Source organism: Tinamus guttatus, unplaced genomic scaffold, assembly GCF_059628265.1.
Source record: "Tinamus guttatus ecotype Peru unplaced genomic scaffold, ASM5962826v1 Tinamus_guttatus_pri_ptg000260l, whole genome shotgun sequence".
Taxonomy (NCBI): Eukaryota; Metazoa; Chordata; class Aves; order Tinamiformes; family Tinamidae; genus Tinamus; species Tinamus guttatus.
The window spans coordinates 346,269-365,801 of NW_028288794.1; positions in this window are offsets into that span (position 1 = coordinate 346,269).

The window sequence follows — 19,533 nt, forward strand, 5'->3', positions numbered from 1 at the left end:
TCTACGTGCTCCAATGTAGCTGCTGTCCTGGCTTTCTCCGTGCAGGGAACCCATCGTGCAGATGGGAGAGTAGCAGAACATGCAATCCTATCCCGTCTGAGTCACTGTGTACAGAGCACCAGATGTGCCATCGCATCTTGGCTTTCCCTCCAGCACTATGATGGATGAGGCAAGGGGTGGCCAGTTCTCTCCATGACCTCCTTGAACCGACCGAGTCTCACAACCACTGCCTCAGCGCAAATGAAAAAACACATGGAGAGAAGAAGAAAAGGTAGTTTAACCTGGGAAAGCTGATGGTTACATGGCCTCTACAGCCCGTTGTGGTGATGTGATGGTTCCTGTGGGTCACCCATTGCTACTGTGTGAGTATTGAGTGACAGGATAAGGACTGTGGTACTCAAATGAAGCCATGATTGAACCAGGAAGATTTCTGGTGTATCTTTGAGAAAAATGATAGCCAAAATCATCTCCTGTTCACTCTGCAGGAAAAACAGTAGAAGGGTTACTAGATTGAATTTTTGTGTTGCTGTGCTGGATGTTAGTTGATCCAATATCTATAAAAAGAAACTGTGTGATTATGAAGGAAAAAGACATCAGAAACTCTCTCTAGACAGCCTGCATTGCTGCAACTGCAAACAAAGATGCAGAGATTTCAGAGATGCTTTCAGAGAAAGAGGAAGGACAGGAAGAATGTTGTCTCTGATTATTATTATTATTATTTTAATTATTATTTTGATTCTGTGGCAAGGCTGGAGCATGATGCTGGAATGGCAGCCAATGTCCAGCTAGCCTCTGCACAATGATTTTAAGTTAAGGTGATAAAATTTGCACTGTTGAAAACTGCACTGTTGAGAACAAGCTAAACTGTGTTCGTTACAGTCAGTGCCCAGATACCAATGCAAAAGATGCTTTCAAAATCCTCCACAGATGGGATATAACAGCAAGGATGCATAGTTATGGGCACTCTTTCAGGGTGGCAAGGCAGCAGGATTGCACTGTTTTCCTTTTCAGGCTTGCAGATGGTTTAGGTTTTCACCATGCTGGAGGCCAAGGCAGCCCCTGAGCTTGTTGCCTGAGACTTGTGTGCTTGCTTTATAGAAGTGTTAACATGCCAAAAAGATGCAAACAGGTTGTAAAGCCTCTTGTCACCTTGCTGGCAGTACCATAATGTTTTGCAGGAGCACAGGCTGAACATGCTCTCAAGCTCCAGGATAGAGAGGCAGAAAATGAGGGAGATGACTGTCCTGAGAAGATGCCATGCCGACAGCTTGAGTCCACCCTTTTCCCTCTGTTTTTGCATTGATCAGATAATCTTGCAGACCAATCAAGCGTTAGTGCCTTTTGGGAGGAGGTGGTCGTACGGACATGGAGGCCGTTGGCTTCTCCGGGGAGAGCTGGCTCTGTGGTGCAGTGCCCCAGAATGAGGTACAGTGAAAAGCCAGGGAAGGCGACTTCCCTCTTATCCATGCATGGACTCAATAGCTGGTACAGATACAATTTCTGGGCAGGTCCCACTGGTAGGTCTTATCCAAGTGAAGTGGTTTAATACAGAGACAAATATACAGATTAACTGCTAATATACAGATAAACACTCTTAATACACAAATCTGGAATCTTCATTGCAGAACAATAAATATTAAATCTTGAAATAAATTCATGGTATTCATAGACCTTGGTATCCTGTCCTGTAGGTACCAGCACTTCATCCTCTGCCTGCTTTATCAGTTGGAGGAAGAATAGTCTTCCAGTGTGATATCTGAGCAATAATATATGCGTATTATATAGCTTTGTGCTATATAAGCAGCATTTATTCTTGCCTTAACTCAGATTTCACCAGTCCCTCCTAGGTGGCAAATGTATTTTTGCTGGCTTGTTGTGCATGAGATATGTTCAGATAACATGAACAGCATATGAATATTGTGAAATCATGGCTGGAAAACTAAGCTGTTCTACAGTATACATCACATATAAGGAAGAATCCCTATTATATGTGTGAATAGTACAGAAAGTGTATGTTGAATGGCCTTGCTATAAAAGTGGATGGAACAGGATGGTGGATGACAAGATTTGTAAAGCGCCTAGAGAACCAAGATAGATTTGGCCTAAGCAAAGCAGGTCCAAAAGCAGTCTTTTCACATGTGCTTTCTTGTTTTTGTTGCTGTAGGGGATTTCCAGAGCACAAAAAGCTGATAGCTGGTTATACCCTACTATCATTTCCTGCCACTTGAGTGAATTTTGCAAAAGGCCAAAGAATGGTATTTTTGAGGCTGAAGTGTTTTTTTTCTTTTTCACCCCCAAATTCAAGTACTTTTGCACTCAAAAGCAGCCTTTGAGTTGCAGCAGCTCTTTAGACCTTCCCGTTTCAGTGAAGGAACCAGTCTAAGAACCCACCCAGGACACAGTAGAGGTGACATGCAGAAGATACCTGTTTCCAGAGCTACTGTTCAGCGGTTTGTTGTCTTTGCTCAGAGTGGAGTGAATTTGCACAGCAGCAAGATTAAACCTCAGAGCAGACTGGAGGTATCTGTGCTAGACTTGGGTCTATTTGTAGCTGAATAAAGATGTTCTAGTGCAAGAGCCTGCCTGTCCATCTAATCATTTACCTCAACACGGGAAGGGGAAATACTGCTCTACGCAGCAGAAGGCAGGCTGGGGACTTCTGGATGTGCAAAAGCCTGAATCCTGCTGGCCTCGGGGCTTTGGCTTCGCGGCTGTAGCTGACTTCTCAGCCTGTTTTCCAGCCACTGGAGGGGGCCGGAGAACCACGCTGCCTGCGAGCGCCTTGCAGGCAAGCAGGGAGAGTCTGGGCCCTGGCTTCCTGCACCACGGCCACCTTCTGCACCACCAGCCCTGTACGGCGTCAGGAGGGACGTGGCCGCAAAATACAAACCACGGAGGAGGTGCTGCACTGAGGAGGACACGGAAGCTCCCTCTCTGGAGCCTCTTCCCCACAAACATTTCAACTGTTCTTCCATGGGTTCATACCTCCTTCCAGTAATGCTGGCCTTTGCTGAGGGTGCCGTGGCATCCTATGGCAGCAAAAGGTGGCTGCTGTCGGCTACTGTTGATTGAAGCTGCCTCATGGTCCTGGCTTTCCAGCTGGTTCCTCAAAGCAATCTGAAGAAGGATCTTTAGACTCCTATTTTCATTCCCCCTTTCTTTATATGAAGTTTGTTTTCTTTGATACAGTGAAGATCCCCTTTCTCCAGGGACCACTGCCTGGATCCTGGTCTGCCCAACATATTTGCTTTACCCATAATCTGAATGTGGCTCTTCATCCATTGTGCAATCCTCTGGCAGAGGGTGACTAATGTACCCAACAATGCCACGTCCAGAGAAGTTACCTGCAAGAGAAGGCTTGCCAACAAGTGACAGCCCTGAAAATCACTTATTAATCCATTCCTGTGGCAATTCCTAGAGCTGGAAATGCATTTTCACAGTTTAACATGGCACGAAAGCAGCTCTGAAGATGGTTAATAGGATTCCTCAGAATATTTTGAGTCATAACTTACCCCTTCCCAGCAACTTCTTTGCAAAACTCCTCCCAAACTATTTCTGATCATTGCTTTTGTTCTTCCTAGGAATTACCAGAGGTAGTGCAAATTGTCCAGACAATTTGCTATGGGGATTACCTTCCTTAGCATACATGGTAGGAGAAGACCATTTGAGGGACCAAAGGATTTAATCCTGGTACTCTCTTCAGTCAGGGGCACCAGTCCCTGCGTTAGGATCCCTGTTGTTTTAGCTTGGTTAATCAGACTGATCTATCTGATTCCAGAATTTCCTCTAAGGGCAAAAAAAAAAGAGAGTTCCTCCTGCATTGGAAGAGAAATGATCATACAGTTTGAATTATAATGATTAAAATCAAAGATGAAGCAGCCTTAGTTTGAAATGCTAACACATACCTGACCTCAATAATCTAGCACAGAAATGGCTCTTGCCTCTCGGTGCAAGAAATACCATTGAGACCAATGCAATAGCCACTGCTGAAGGGAAAAAGAAGTGGGATGGAGCAATGCTCAGAGCCTATTCCTGCTGGGCCTCATTCCCACTGGTAAGTTGGGATCCTGGTGTCTATAACTCTGGTTGGGGGGATGGGTCTCCATTCCACAACTTATAAAGAACAAGAGATTTCCTGTCAACTGGGAGAGATCTCCTGTATATTTAACCCATAAAGGCTGGGACAATAAACATTGAATTGTTTTAATAGCTGCTGGATTCTAGCCATTATTTTGCATGTTATTAGACTATTCCCTCTTGGTCATGTCCTTTCTGGAGCCAACGGGCTGAGATTTCTGGCCACCTGTCATTGAACTTCTTGTATGACTGGGAAGAAGACATCATTTGTGAGTCTGCTCTTGGTTTATATAATGGCATTACAGCATTTTCCATATTACTCACACTTACCAATCTTATCTTAAGATCTAACACAGACTTCCTTTTTCTGCAGCAGTAAGGAAGAGAAGAGATTGTGCTAGCCCTCTGATTTGAAAATCCTGCATGGTGAGAACTACAGCTCACCTCCAATGGGGCAGCATGTTTCGAGAATGTGGTTCTTTTTGCTTTTACCACTCTGATGCTCCTGGCCCTGCGCAGAGTTTTCAAAAAGGCAGTTCCAGACCTTGAGACTATCACTGCATTGCAGGGCTCTTTAATCCATCTCAAGGTATGCTTATTTCCCACTTCTTCCAGCACTTTCCCCTGCAACACACATGTGCATGCCTGATTTGTACCATTCTACTCTGCACTTTTTTGCATTTCTTTTTTTGTTTATGCTTTGGAGACAAATGAAATCTGCTTTTGTTTACTGGAAAGTATGCTTTATTTTCCCATCATTGAGCATCTGGTGTTTGTAAAATTCACAACAAACCTTTCCAATGGAAAATCAGGCCAGCTTGAGTTTGCAGTGCCAGGAGTTCATATGTGCCATGATCTTTGTGCTAAAAAGGTATTGCAGTGTCCAAACCCTAGAATGCAGCAACCAAACAAGTTTCACGTTGAGAAAAAGCTACATTAAAATACTGAAAATTCATGCTGTCCTCCAAGGTGTGTTTAGTGAAGGCTGCAAATTACTGCACTGGCCAAGTAACCTTGTGTTTAAAAGCTCCCTGCCCAAAGGAAACAGTGGCAGGCAGAGAGTTTCCTGTGATCCTAGAAGTACCTGCAAACATTTGTGCTCCCAAAATAAAAGCTAACAACCAGCCTTATGCCTCACATGGAAGCAACTCATTGTGGTGAGGTGACAAATGACTATCATTTTGAGGGCCACCAAACTGAGATAGCTGGAGGTTGTGTCTCCAAGGTAGGCATGTTTCCGGACAAGTTTTTTTAAGTGTGTGGGGTGAGGACCACAGAAACATTCAAGAAATAGCCATTACTGCAAGACTGGATGAAATTCTGCCACTTGGAGGTCTAGAGGGAAAATCAAGACCATGATGGATAAGATACTCTTGGAAATCCTTTGATTAATGGCTTCAGCCATGCACCAAAAGGTATCAGGATGATACCTTTCTGCACATGACACCTTTTGTATTTGATTTGTGCACAGTCTGCTCCCCATGGCACAGGCTTTCTACAAGCCTCCTAAACATAAGAGGGTGAGGTGACACTTGTAGGTGCGGTGTTTTCTCTGGTGGCATCTTTGCACAATCATCTGAAAGCTGCTAAGGGGATCTGAAAGCTGGTTTCCAGCCATGACTCACTTGGACAAATCTGCACTTGCCTTCAGTTTGAATAATTTGGCGACACCCATTTATTTAATGTTTTGCAAAGCAGGGTCTGCATTTACTCAGAGAAAATGAGAGTTGAAGGATGGTAAAATGCCTTTGTAAATTGGAAGTTAAATTAAGAAATCACTTTAAAAGCATGAAGTACTGTTAGCTCCATTTACCAGTATCATTTATGACATTGCAATATGCGGTACCATTTGGAGGCACGGAAGATTAAGGAGGCACGGGGAGGTGGATTGTTTCTGACATTTCTGAGAATGTTTTTATTTGCAGCTGGAATGTAATAATAGATTCATAGTTCATTCATTTCCCAAAAAACTAAGCTTTTACCAACAAATTTTAATTTTGGAAAAAAATCAGAATTTCAACATTTCTTTTCAGTGTGAAAGCAGTTTCTGACCTTTTTCTGTTACATTTTATTGTCTCTAGTAAATTTTTTGTTAGGTGGTCCAAAAATATTTTATTTTATTTTATTTTATTTTATTTTATTTTATTTTATTTTATTTTATTTTATTTTATTTTATTTTAATTTATTTTATTTTAAAATTATTAATGGTAGTCACAATTTGATCTTGATTGGGACATACAATTTTTCTGTTGAATCTTCTGTTTGTGCTCCAATGAAATTGTAGTGATTTGACAAGTAGTACATTATTCCACCCATATGATGAAACACAATAGAAAAGACAGAACAAAACAAAACAAATTCAACTCCGACAATTCTACATAATAGCTACTAACTTCTTTACTTTTTTGCTGAAATAAGTACAATATGGGCCCAAATAAATATGTTATTACTTTTTCTTTAATGAGAGCTGTCTTGCTCTGCTCATCAGTGTCCTAGTAAGAAGGATAAAGTTCAAGATTCACACAGAGCAGACTACGGTGCTCTCTGATTTCATGCAGTTCTGAAGTCTTCCTCACATCCCAGTCTAGCATTTGGACACTCTGTTCCAGAGACTTCTCCCCCCTTTCTGACCTGCAAAGGAATTTTGCTTTATCATTAACATGCTGCAAGGCGTTCCGTTGTGTAAAGGTGTTCAAGTCATTGCCTTCATCAAAGCAGCCAAATAAGGCTTCTTATAAATGCTACCTAGCAAAGCAGAAGTTTTCAATTATCCCAGCTCCATGCCTAATACGAGTTCCTATAATCACCAGCCTCCATTACTGCAACTTCCTTAAAGGCAAAACATCAAAGCCGAAGTTCTCCTTTCCCTTAGCTAGCTACTGCCACCAGTCTGAAGTCAGGCCACCTGCATGTTCACGCATGCCAGCTACTCTTTCCCCACCTGCTCCAGCAATGCCCTGGCTTTCATGGGTATAATACTACAGCGTGCTGTCCAAACCATGCAACATGCAGACCAGAACTTTAGCCTAAAAAAAAAAACTTATGAAACTTATGAATTGAGAATTATTTTAACTTGGTAGCCTGAAGCCGAGTCTGGTACATCTTGCTGAGAATTGTTTTTTTTTCTGGGAGTTCAGGGAGCTTTGTGTTTAATAAACCTGTTTCATGATGACCCTAAATATTTCATGCATTGTAGACTGGGAATGTTGCAAAGATGTCAGCAAAACCAGCTGTGCCAATACAAACAATTCCAGGAAGTTTTACTCTTCCCATTGCTGGCACATGAATCCCATTTCTCTTTGCATGAATGTGCCAGGAGAGACCCAAAGAAATGAGGTGGGACAGGTGCATTTCAGTCCTATAACATTACACTTGTAACGTCAACGATCCAAAGGCAAATACAGCGTAGCTGGAGAATATTTGTGCATTGTGACTTCTGTAACACTGAAAGGAATTCTGTGCCAGTCTGAAACCCTGGAGGATTTGTGTTTGATCCCTAGCAGAGAGTATTTAAAACGTCACAGAAACACTGCGAGTACGCATCATTCCACTCTGAACCAGCGCAAAACTAGCTGCACAGCCTTGGCTAGAAGTTCTTGCATGTGAGGCTCCATAGACCCTCTTCTGGGTCCAACAGGAATATGTGGACAACACCACCCTGCCATTTGGAAAAAATGACTTCAGTGGCGATGCATTTCCAAGGTCTGTGAAAATGGCAAGCTTGCTGGCAAATGGAACATCAATGGGTGTCCGCTGTGAGTTTGGCTCTTCTGATGTTCCTTTTCTTTGGTATGAAGGATGATTCACGCGGCTTTGAAGTACCCAGTCTTGTTAGCATGGGTCAGATGTTTGAACATAGCTAAGCATATTATATGGGGTAATTGAATCAAGGCATCTGGCATTCGTATCACCCTGCAGATAAGTTTCCATGGAAAAGTTTATTTGCCACAAATGTCATTAGAAGATTAGGTTACAAATCAAGTGGATCTTGTGCTCTGCCACAGACCACCTCTCTTCCAAATGAGATTTAAACTGCTAAATGGATCTGGTTAAATTGCCCTGGCTTCCTTGCTTCCTCTTACTCCACCAAACAGTTGGCATTTCAAACCTAAGCTGCCCCACTCTTCACTACAACTTCTTCCTAGACCATGACCTAGACCAATAGGGCATTTGTGATGTTCTGTCTGACAGCTCTAGCTGTGTATTGGTACATGAGCATTTCGTCTTCAGCTATACATCAAAGGTCCATTTGCCTTCTCTAAAGGCAGGAACAGGAAAAGGAAGAGAATGATGAACTCTGACTTAACGTGACTCAGACATGCACACTGCTCAGCTGCATGATGGTCCTGCAGGTAGGTACTAGCCTGGAAACCTCCAGATGCGGGACTCATTTTCTCCGTAACTCAAGCTTTTCCTGCAACTTTCCTTTGTCCAAGTGCTCTCAGGTCCAAACTGGAATGATGGGGGCAAGTGTGGTGTACGTGCCTTGTGATTCATCGCTAGCAGGAATGTGAATGACAGCGCATGATGTTGGGGTGAAGGAAGTCTGGGGCTGGCGATTCATTTCCCTGCAATCACCAGGCATTGACGTTGCTTTATCCCCATCGGGGCTAAGGAGAACGGATTTGTTATGAAACTACCCCAGCCGCCCCAGCCGCCATGTGTTTCAGCCATTACTCATGCTCTCTTAAAACCGAGGTAGCCCCGGACAGCACGGGTCAGAGTTTTGTGCAAGCCAGCATGGTCCGTCAGAGAAGCGAAGCCAGTCTGTACCAGCGGATTTCAATTAGTTTAGGAATTTAAAAGCCCACCGGAAAACTGGGCTCAGACAAATTCCATTTTATTTTGATTTCTGAGACAGTACTGTGTCTTTTGCTTCTATTTTTGAACCCCGCACCCTCTTCCTCTTCACCTTCAAATTCGGCACAGTGCTGTGAATCATGGGCCTTACAGGTCCACAGTAATCTGGATGGCTTTTTCTACAGTGAGAGCACAGTGGGCCCCAAACAAAGCTGAAAGCCACACTGTGCTTCATAACGCTACAGATCAGATTGCCCAGGCAACTTGCAATTTAGGGTTTGGATAATATGCAGCAGGTGATCAAACCAAGAGGTCAGTAGTCAGAGGACAAACCCAGGGTACCTGGGTCTCTGGACTGGTGTGAGGCACACATTTGCTATTTGGACATCTTGGCTCATGGGCCTTTAGTCAGACTGAAATTCAGCAGGAGCTGGCCTGTTCCCAGTACTGCCAGGATCCAGGAGTTAATCACTGTTCCATGAGAAGGTTGGAGCTTGTGTTCAGCCAGTTCCCTGGGGTACGAAGAGAGAAACTCTCCGAGAAATAAACACAGACACAAACAAACACCAGACTTGGCATGTGACTTTGCAGGCAATAGGAATATCTTTCAGATTCCCGACAAGGTGATTTGACTTCAAGGAAGTGTTAGCACTGCCCTCGGGCTCGCTGTATGCTCCCTCTTGCAGAAATCTTCTGTGGATTCTTCGTCAGCTCCTGTACTTCTGCTAGTTAATCCCACCCCGCTGTTCCTCTGCGAGCTCGTGCGTTCCCACAGCGAGCTCTGCCTGGCACAGACGCGGGGCTTTGTCTTTCCTTCTGCACCACCCTGACTCCCAAATGCTTCCGCTATCCCCAGGTTTACTCCCTGGTCAGCAGTACATGTCGCAATGCTACTCTTTCTTCTCATACAACATGGAAGTGACCTTTGTAGGCCCCAAAATTGTTCACTGAGAACAGAATTTGAAGAAAACCCTACGGCCTTGCTCCAAGACAGAACAAACCCTACCTAAGCAATTCTTGAGGATGTGCACTTAACCTGCTCTGCAGTAAGTTCTCCCTCTCTTCTATATTTTGTTCTCATGCTTGATATTTTTCAGCAGAAAGTTTCCCCAGGTGTCTCTTGCAGCTTACACCAGCAGCAGCTTTTCATTTCCACAGTGGATGGAAACAGTTATTCTCTTCTGCTTTGCATTTTATTTCCCATAGCTAGGATGAGAGTCAGTCCCAACTTGCAGATAGTGTCATAGGCAAAGATCAGCATCATCCTGCATGTCTCCTGCTCACAAGAACTTGTTTCAGAAACTAATTTCAAGTATAAATGGAGGGATATATGTGTGGAGTCAGTGAGAAAAACTGATATAAGGTGGGAATAAAAAAAGGATTTATCTGTAAAGAATGTAGTAAATACTTCAGGAAACAAATAGGCATTTTGCAGCTTAGACTGGAGATGCTTTTAAAAATATATGCCATTTACCAAAAGCAAAAGGCAGCTTATTTCTCATTGATCTTTCTTTGGGCAAGAGCAGTGTTCCTCAGGATTCTCTCTGGTCTTGTATCCTAGTGCAACTATGCGTCATGCCAAGCAAGGAAAGTTACACCCTATGTTTTTTGAATTATTAATGGGAAACCCATACTGTTTTGGAATAAACACCACTGGCTGTTAGTCTATTCGGTTACTATTTGGTTATAACTGCACGAGAAACAAGTCTAGTGGAAAAATAGAAGCAGCAGTAACAGTCAATCATCACTTTTTTTGTTTCTTTTGTCTGGAAAACTTGTGTTTTTATGCTGTATGAACGACAAATTAGAATACCAGGCAACAGATAAAACTTAAGCTCAATGTCAATACCTGTTGGCAGTCAGAGGGAGGTAGTTGTTGAAATGCTATTGCCCAGATGGGATGTTTTTGACCATACCATTCAGATCTGCCACATGGATCTGAACATCTTTGGACAGGCAGAGCCTCTTTGGTGCAGCAGCCACAGATGGCCTGAGGACTTTTCTGCAGGCGAGTATTACTCCCCTGGGTAGAGAGATCCATGTGTTGCTGGCTCTAAGTCGCTCGACTGCACTGGAGTTGGGGCATAGCGGGCAAGTGGCTGTGGCTGACATGGTCAGTGTTTGCCATCGCTGTGAGGTAGCAGCAGGAATGGCTCCTTCAGGATTTCTCCTTTCTCCAAGGCATCCCTAACCTGTCCTGACCATTCCTTCCTAGGCAAAGGCTGATGGGAAGACTTGAGCCATCTTTAGAGAGGAAGCAGCTGAGCCTTTTGCTTTTGAGGAATGCTGGAAATGGAAGCTCGCAGTCTGCTCTGCAGGGCCAAGATGGTGAAACTTTGTCTTGCCAGGTGAATAGCTTTTTAAATAACTAATCTCTTATATTAAGGTATGTGGTGTCTAGGAGTGAAGGGAGAAGAGGAGGAGCAAATGGAGAAGTATACCTTAGATCTTATTTTAAGATATTTATGAGGTTCTGACACGGTCTTATACCTTAAGGATTCTCACTTCTGGCTTTCTGGGTAATTTTATGAGGAGTCACCCAGCCAGGTTAGGAACTGTCTTTGCTGCCAGGAACAGATTCAGACTGCAGATGTTCTTCCAGTGACCAAATGGATGGTAAGAAGTGCAGCATCAGCAGTGGGCAGGCCTGAGATGTCAGACCTACAACCTTGCAAGGTCTTAATCTGCTTCCAGCCACGGGCCACTATCTGAGGAACTCAGGCCTTGACTTGCAAGTGCACTGTGCAATTGTGCTTAGGTAGACATCTTCGGAACTGCTTTAATCACTTCCTCTTCAGGGAAATTAATGTTCCTAAATCACTTACGAACATCAGGAAAACCTGTTTTCTCCCAGGCCAACAGGACTATTGACTGATTTTATTGTTGAAGATGTTTTATGGAAGCAGCCCTGCTGGCTTGTCCTCAATACTTGGGCTAAAAACTCAAGACCTGTGTGTTTGGAAGAAGCTGAGTTATTCTTGCTAATCAGGAAGAGCTCACAGAGTATTTCAATTACACATGCAATTATTCCTGGCAACCAGAAGAGATGTGCAGGGCAGCGTGACACCTTTTCCCCAGTGGAGACTTGGGAGAATAGTTATCCTTGGAAGCAGAAGGAGCACTAGGAGAAGCCAGGGAAATCGTGTCCTGCCTTGGGTTTGTCAAGACGCAAGTCTGTGCTCACAAACACACTTGGACTCCTGAGGTCTCTTTTCAGATTGAAGGCAGGACTTGAGATGAGATCAGAGCATCTCCCACATCATTCTTAAAAGTGCATATTTAAAAGATGAGAAAGAAGAGTGCTTGTCTCTCCTCTCTTGCCCTCCATGCCAGCAACAAAGTTGGAATATAGCTTAGAGGGAAATACATTTCACAGTCCTTGAGGATATCTTTTCTCTTTCTTTTTAATAGATGCATTCCTGGCAGCTACTCAGGATTTGAAAGATTAGTTTATGGATAAAATTCATGTAAGAACCATAGCAATAAGCCTATGGATTTTGCTGTTTGGCTTGGAATCTAGGAGAGGTGGGGGTGTTGCATGTCAGTTATAATTTTTTTTCCTTTTTTTCCATTAACCATCACCGTTAGCAATTTTACTCAAACAAACAAACAAACAAATAAGTTCATTTAAGTTTTGGAGTTTTTTCTGGCCCCTCAACCATGAATAATTACAAGATAATCACCAAAGTCTGGTTCCCCTCCACAAATGTTTCCAAGTTTTGTTTTCTTTTGAAATACTTCTGGGTTCCAGCAGTCTTCCTCTACCCTCAACCCCCGCCCGCTTTTATTTTTGGGAGGCAATTTCAGCTGGTCACATTTACTTATGCCTGGCACAGCATGATCAGAAAGCATGTGAGCTTCTTTAGTGCATTTTATCATTGCAACAAACCTTTCTCCTGCCTTTGCTAATAGCCCAAGCACGCAACTTTCATGAGCATGTGGGCCCCAACTAGACCCCACTGCACAAATGGCAACATCTGCTGCAAGCACAGGTTTTTTTCCCAGTTAAAATTTAAAACATGGGCAGAGCTTAAGCAGGCCCCCAAACCAAACCTTTAATTGGGTTAATTGCGTGTGGTTGAAACCATGTTGAAGTTCAGTTCCACGCCTGGTGTTAGATTTATGTGCTACAGGCTGGTGTGGAGAGGGCCTTGGATGTGTGTAAAGGTCAGCGTTTTGGGTTCGCCCGAGTTCAGGAAAACAGTTGTTTTTGTTTCAGCATACCTGGTTTCCCTGTCTGCCCCTTCCTCTTCCCCCAAGTTTTGCTTTGTGCTTCAGCTTCACCCCAAAGCAAATCCCAAGCAGAACTCGGCCAAAGTTTGCTTAGTTTCAAGCTCAAATGGGAAATGACTGAATTTCAACTGATTTTCTCCCAACGCAGTAAATCACCTGGGCTCACTTGCTGCACAATGTAGGTTTATGGAAGGCTGGGGAACCTTTAGGTAGAGCAGGCAGGAATATCAAGTTCATAATGTAGCCACAAAAAGGATGAATTTTCACCCAATTGTACAGAGCTGCCTTTATATGGAGGCAGGAACTTTCCTTTCACTCACAACCTAAATTTTTGTTGGGCTCCAGGTGTCCAAAATGAAGGTTTCCCTTGTTTAACTGTTGGAAAACTCACCGGTGCCTTAACATATCATCATATTGCTTGATTCAGGAAAGGTGGGGTCCAAAGACATGCTGTGTTATTTCACTGCTGACATTTTTATTGTACTGTGTTGTGTAATGCTGTGGGAAAAGCTGCTAAGGCAGATTCCTTGGGAAGGTTTTATAAGGGCCTGCGTCAGCTACCTTTTCTAATAGTATCCTTCCTTTCCCCCTCCCCTTAAGCACTCTTCTCTCTCCAGACAAGAGAAGACATCCAGAGATGTCTGTTGGGAATAACGCTTATCACTTTGCTTGTCTGATTCTCTTCCATTTGCCAAGTATCTTAGTTTCCCTTTTTTTCCTTTTCTTTTTCAAAAAGCATTTTTAAGGTGTTTCCTGTGTAAAAATATATACAGACAGGAATTTATGTAGATGCATTATATATAATATATGTGTGTGCTTAAAATACTATGGTATTAACACTTCTGGCAGTTCTTTCTTTTTATTGCTGGACCTCCATGGATCATGGCATACTGGACAGCAACAAGCCACCGTTTGAGCCACTGCAGAAGAGTGGCCCAAGGTACATCAGAAGGAAGAGAAGGTAGTGACCTCTGTTCACTAGAGAGACAGATGTACTGCATGAGTGTAGAAGCCACTTATGATGCCAAATCCGCCCTGCTCTGCCACATTGGCATGGCACTCACCCTGTGCCCCAGGACTCAAGCTGGGACCTTTGCTTTCTTGCAAGACAAGGTGAGGTCCCCATTTTTCATCCCACAGCCGTATGGCATACTAGGAGGGATCCTGCTCAGAGGTGCCCCTGCATGGCTGGATCTAGAGATATCTCCAGGAAGATGTTTTAAGCCACAGGTGGTCTGACTAGTCCCCTCTCCCTGGGAGCTGGGAGAGGTGCTTGGCACCTAGGCTTGGGGCAGTATGAGAACATGTAAGAGTGGTGTCCCATGAAGCAAGGGCAATGCCTGGGAGTAAGATGAACCTCATCCTGTAGCACAAGGATATCAAATGCCATTATCAGATAGCCTTTTTTTTTCACCTAAGCCGTAATCCTGCTGTTTCCTGAAAAGGCCTTGAGCCAGACAACTGGCCAAGGGCAGTAGAAGACCTATGATAGCTATGAGTGACCAGACCTAGACGGACAGGAATCAGACACAGGTCTGATTTATAAAGCAATTCTTTCCTTTAGCTGATGCAGCACCATATATGCATCTTGGCAGCTACGTTGCTCCACAGTGTGGCTATTTGCATACATGCACTTTGTCACTTTTTTGTTTGTTTGGATTCTTGATAGGGAATTATAGGTCGGAATTCTGCAAGGCATTTCTTTTGAGGCACCAACAGTTACAAAGCTGCTGGAGCACTGACTGCAGGCATCTGACCTGCCTTTATATCTGCAATAGTTTTACATATCTCCGATCTGCTTATGTTTCAACTTACTGAGAGATGGTTTTGGTTGTCATCACATACAATTTACTCTCACCTTCTCTAGCTGTGGATTTCCTTGCTGAGATCAGTCTTGGTAGAGCATAACCAGAGATTTGTTTGTAGCTATTTTGAAATGAATATTGCATTTGACTTTAGAGATCTCTCTTTTTTCCTTTCCTTCCTTTGTCCAGGTCCTTTCTGCCTCAGTGTCAGTTTTTTGAACAGCTGCAGTTTAATGTTTACTCAGCTGGATGCACAGCTTTATTTTCTGTCTTTCCACTACCCTACCTGTTGTCAATACATGGCTGACAGCAGTGTCCTCCCTACTCCGTCTATATTGGTTTCTGACCCAAGTTATCTTCTGGCAGAGCTGCACTGAAGTTAGTGTGCATGCAGCAGTCCACACAAACATTTTCTCATGCAGCATTTTTTTAGTTTCATTTAGTGGAGACTAAACATTGTTCAATACCAAGGGAGAGAAATCTGGAATATTTGTCAAGTTCAGAAAAAACTATTTCCTCTTCCAGCTTTTATTCGCCTTCTGGTAGGCGTGTCCCCTTCTTCTCCTACTCCACTAGGATTTCGGGATTTCTCTTGATTCCTGGGGCTTGACCGATGAATCGTTGACTTGTCCAAATCAGGAGAGGCCTGTGCAGACTAGGACAGCTGCATGTATCTCTCGTACTCTAACCGTGATGCCCAACCACAATGGACTCACAAATCCTAACCTTGCGGAGGAGAAAAAATATATTTTTAGACCATCTGAGGTTCGGAGGCTCTCCTGGTATCCTCCTATCAGAAAAAAAAAATGTGTACAGGACATCTGTTGTTTTATGGAAAAGGGAGAGACAGCATGAGCCCAAGTGGCTGTCTTGAGGGCTCTGAAATCTTCCTCAAATCCACATATGCAGCTCCACAGAGTTTCTCCTGTGATGTAGAATGAACAAGATACTAGGACAACTGAAGGGCCAAATGCTGGTATTTCTCTTGTTTTTCTTTTGCCCACCAGGAAATCTGGCATAGGCAGCCAAGACCCAAGGCCATGCCAAACACCCTGTCCAGCTACATACTTGTGATGGAGGCCACTGTAAAGAAAGCATTTATGGCACAAGGCATGTAAGGGGATATATTTAAGGTGCCTCACAAGCAGTTAGTCAGAACCCCTGAGTCTTCCAGACTTTTATTTTAGATAGCTCTGCAGTACTGACTAGGGCAGTGTTCTGAGAAGATGTTCCTGAAAGAGAGGAAGAATGAATTAAAGACTGAGTGGTGTTGAAGCATTGCAGTCTATGTGGGAATGAGTCTAGTGACTGGAAAGAAAAGCATTATTAATAATTACAAAAAGAAAGTGAAGAGCTAAAACCAGTACAAAAGAGATGCCAAACTTAACAAGTGGAGTAAATCTTTTAGGGCAGTGTAATTCTCCAAGGGAAATTAAATAGAGAGAGGGGAGTTTCAGGATGGACCTTGTTTGGGGTCACTGAACAGGGTCACACTGTGACACCAGGAGTGCAGCTGTATCTCAAACTCATTAGTGTCAGAGCGTAACTCCAGCCTCCAAGCAGATAATGTCTGGAGCCCTCCAGCCCTGTCTGCTTGCTGCATCAGTTTCTACTAATAGAATAAGCAATAGTGAATGAATAGTTTACAGTGAGATTTGCACCTGTAAACTTCAAGAGATTGAGATTTTTACAATAGCTGGAGAAAAGAAGATGCCCATAACTGATTGACCTGGTAAACGGATGGCTCTTGACTGTATGATGGCCTAAGTATTGAATTATATTAGACTGGACAAGGCAGTGAGTAATTTGATCTAACTTTGGGGCTAGTCATGCTCTGAACATGAGGAATGACCAAGCGATCACTGAAGGTCCTTTTCCGTGTCAAGTCCTTATGATTATACATGTCTGAAAAAACTTTTGCCCAGGCACCATATCCATTATGGAAATCTTATGCTTTGGAAATCTTATCCAGAAACACCAAAACCAAAGTTAATCCCTAGCAAGAGGTGATTGCAATCAGCTCCAGAAAGAGGTGGATTCAATTGCTGACTGAAGATGCATGTTTCCAGCAGCTCTGGAGGAGTGAGTTTTCTTAGTGAGGGAAGTTCTGGATTCTTTCATCTTGCAGGGAGTCTGTCTCCAAAGGCACATGTCTGGCACATGTCATTTTTTAGTTTTGGCCCAAAGTTTGATGGAATAGGCATCACTAGACACCAAATCCCCACTAGGCGTGAGGCAGAGAGGAGGCTTAAAACCAGTGCCTGAGCTCTGAGGTGCCTGCTGTCTTTGGAAAGGAGCCAGCTGTGTACTTTTGAATGTGTCACCTTAAGTTTGTGATAAGGAAGCAATCACAAGAGCCAGATGGATACGGCAGTTCCATGTACTAAGCAAGTCATTGCTGTGACAAGAGACACGGCATCAGCTGCATTTGACAGCAGCAAAATGCATGTAACATTAAATTCTGCCCACTTCTAATGTCAGCAGTAGCTCATGTGGCAATTTCATTGCTACAAAAAGCCTTCAGATAACAAAAGTTGGGAGCCTGTCTGCAGAATGGGTAAGGTGAGGGCATCAGGATTCAATCAGGGAGACAGGACTTACCCTGGAAAAGACTCAACAGGATGCTGCACTTGCACTTCATTTGCTTTTCGTCTTTTCAGAAGAAAATTTGATTCTGCTGAATCTTCCATCCAGTGAACCTTCTACTTTAACATTGCTCTTTACAGCCCAGCTTTCTTCTGTCTTTGCACTGACTGATTTGTTGGAAAAAGGGTAAAAGTCCTATGGTCCATTTTTGGCAATGCCTGTATTCCCTCTGAGTATGGGAAGCAGCAGGTACGAAGACAAATTCAAAAAGACCAGCCAGTCGTAAAGCCAACAGGGGAGAGAGGTGGGAAGAGACGCACTCACATCCCACAGCAGCTGGGTGAAAATGTGCACCCAGCTCCCCAGGTTCAGCACTCCCTAGCCACCCTGATCCTGTCTTATTTATCTAAGTCAGTGTCTAAGAGCACTGAGTCCCATGCGTTAGATGATAGAGAGGGTGACAAGTGTTTCATTCCTTTGTCTTACCTCTGTCCTGCTTTTGATAGCCCAGAATGGGCTGGGGAAATTTGGTTGGGGAAAGTGTATTTGGACAAGAAGAGGTCCGGGTGTTTTAAGGGTTCTGGGACAGGCATTAAACACAGATGCATTGCTAATGGCTGCTTAAAGAAAGTAATAGACAGACCCTCTTGATTTATACTGGTGTCCCAGGAGGTTGCGATGTCGAATTCCCCCGCTCCCATTTTGCTTCTTTCTGATGCATTTGCAGTTTCTCAGCTGTGCTCTTTGTAATCCCTTGCTTGGGGAGAGAGTGCGGTGCCCTGACCACACACTTTGGGCTGCCCTTGAGAGCCCCCAGGAACAACCCGCACGGCCGAGCCCACCAACCGCTCCGGCCACGCAGGGTCAGTGGCGGTCAGCTGTCCAAACAGCAGCACATGTGCTGAGGGTGTGTGCAGAGACCAGCGAAGGAAACCCCACAGAACAGGCGTGCTCTTAAGCATCGTAGGCAGTAGCATGGCTCATTGAACTGCCCTTTTCTTTTGATCTTGGCCCTACTTTTCTTCCCTGCTCCACTTCACCCTGTTGGTTTTCTTCTTCTTGTTTCCTTCTAGGTGGCTCTGATCTCTGTTCTTTTTCAAGTGCTGATCTTCACATTAGAAGTACAGCCTGGGTCTTTCAAAGGAATCTTAGGGTGTATCTCTCTTCCAGAGGTAAGCTTTCACTCTATTCAGAGTCTTCAGCCCACCTCAAGAGACTTAGATAGAGGGTAGAGACAGCAAGGAAACACGACTTTTATTTTATTTTTCATATTTTCTGCTGTATTGTCTCACCTACATTTTGGTTTGCTTTATGAAAGCACAACAGAAGTCATGTTTCACTCTGAGGATCACCTCCTGTGCTGAAGTACTTCCATTGCCCCATCTAGAAAGTAGCTCCCTCCAAAAATAAAATGGGAGCCAGCTGCTCTTTCTGAATAAGTCTGATATGCTGGAACAGGATGCTAACATGCATTTGTTATCCCATCTAATACATTTGTTTCTAGTTTAAATCCATTCAAAATGAGACCCAGCGAGGACATCTGTCTTATTCTCCAACAGTAGGTTAAAAGAAACAAATCTTGCTGACTCTGTGGGAGGAAAGTAGATAAATGGGAATGGATGCAAGAAGTAGACTTCCAGAAGCTTTCATCCATGACCAGCTAATGGAACTCAGCACTGAGAAAACATACAACAGTCCATTCTATGTTCTGCCAGGGCAATCAAGGACATGGACACCACCTTCTCCAGAAGATAGCTGTCACCAAGACTCATATATATCTTCAGACACATTCTGTGAGCTCTGACAGTCTGCAGTGTTGGGTAGTGCCTGGAGCCTTGCTTTAGCACACATTATTTGGCTAAAATATCTCTCAGTTCCAATGTTGAGGTCTTAAGTGCAATTTTAAAAGTAGAAAATATGAGAGAAAACTTCAGCAGACTTTTTTAAAAGCTCAGGATTGGATGAGATCAGCATTATTTCTTTATTACTTTTCCCCTAAGTGCAATTAGCTTACAACTGACATGCTCCTGGG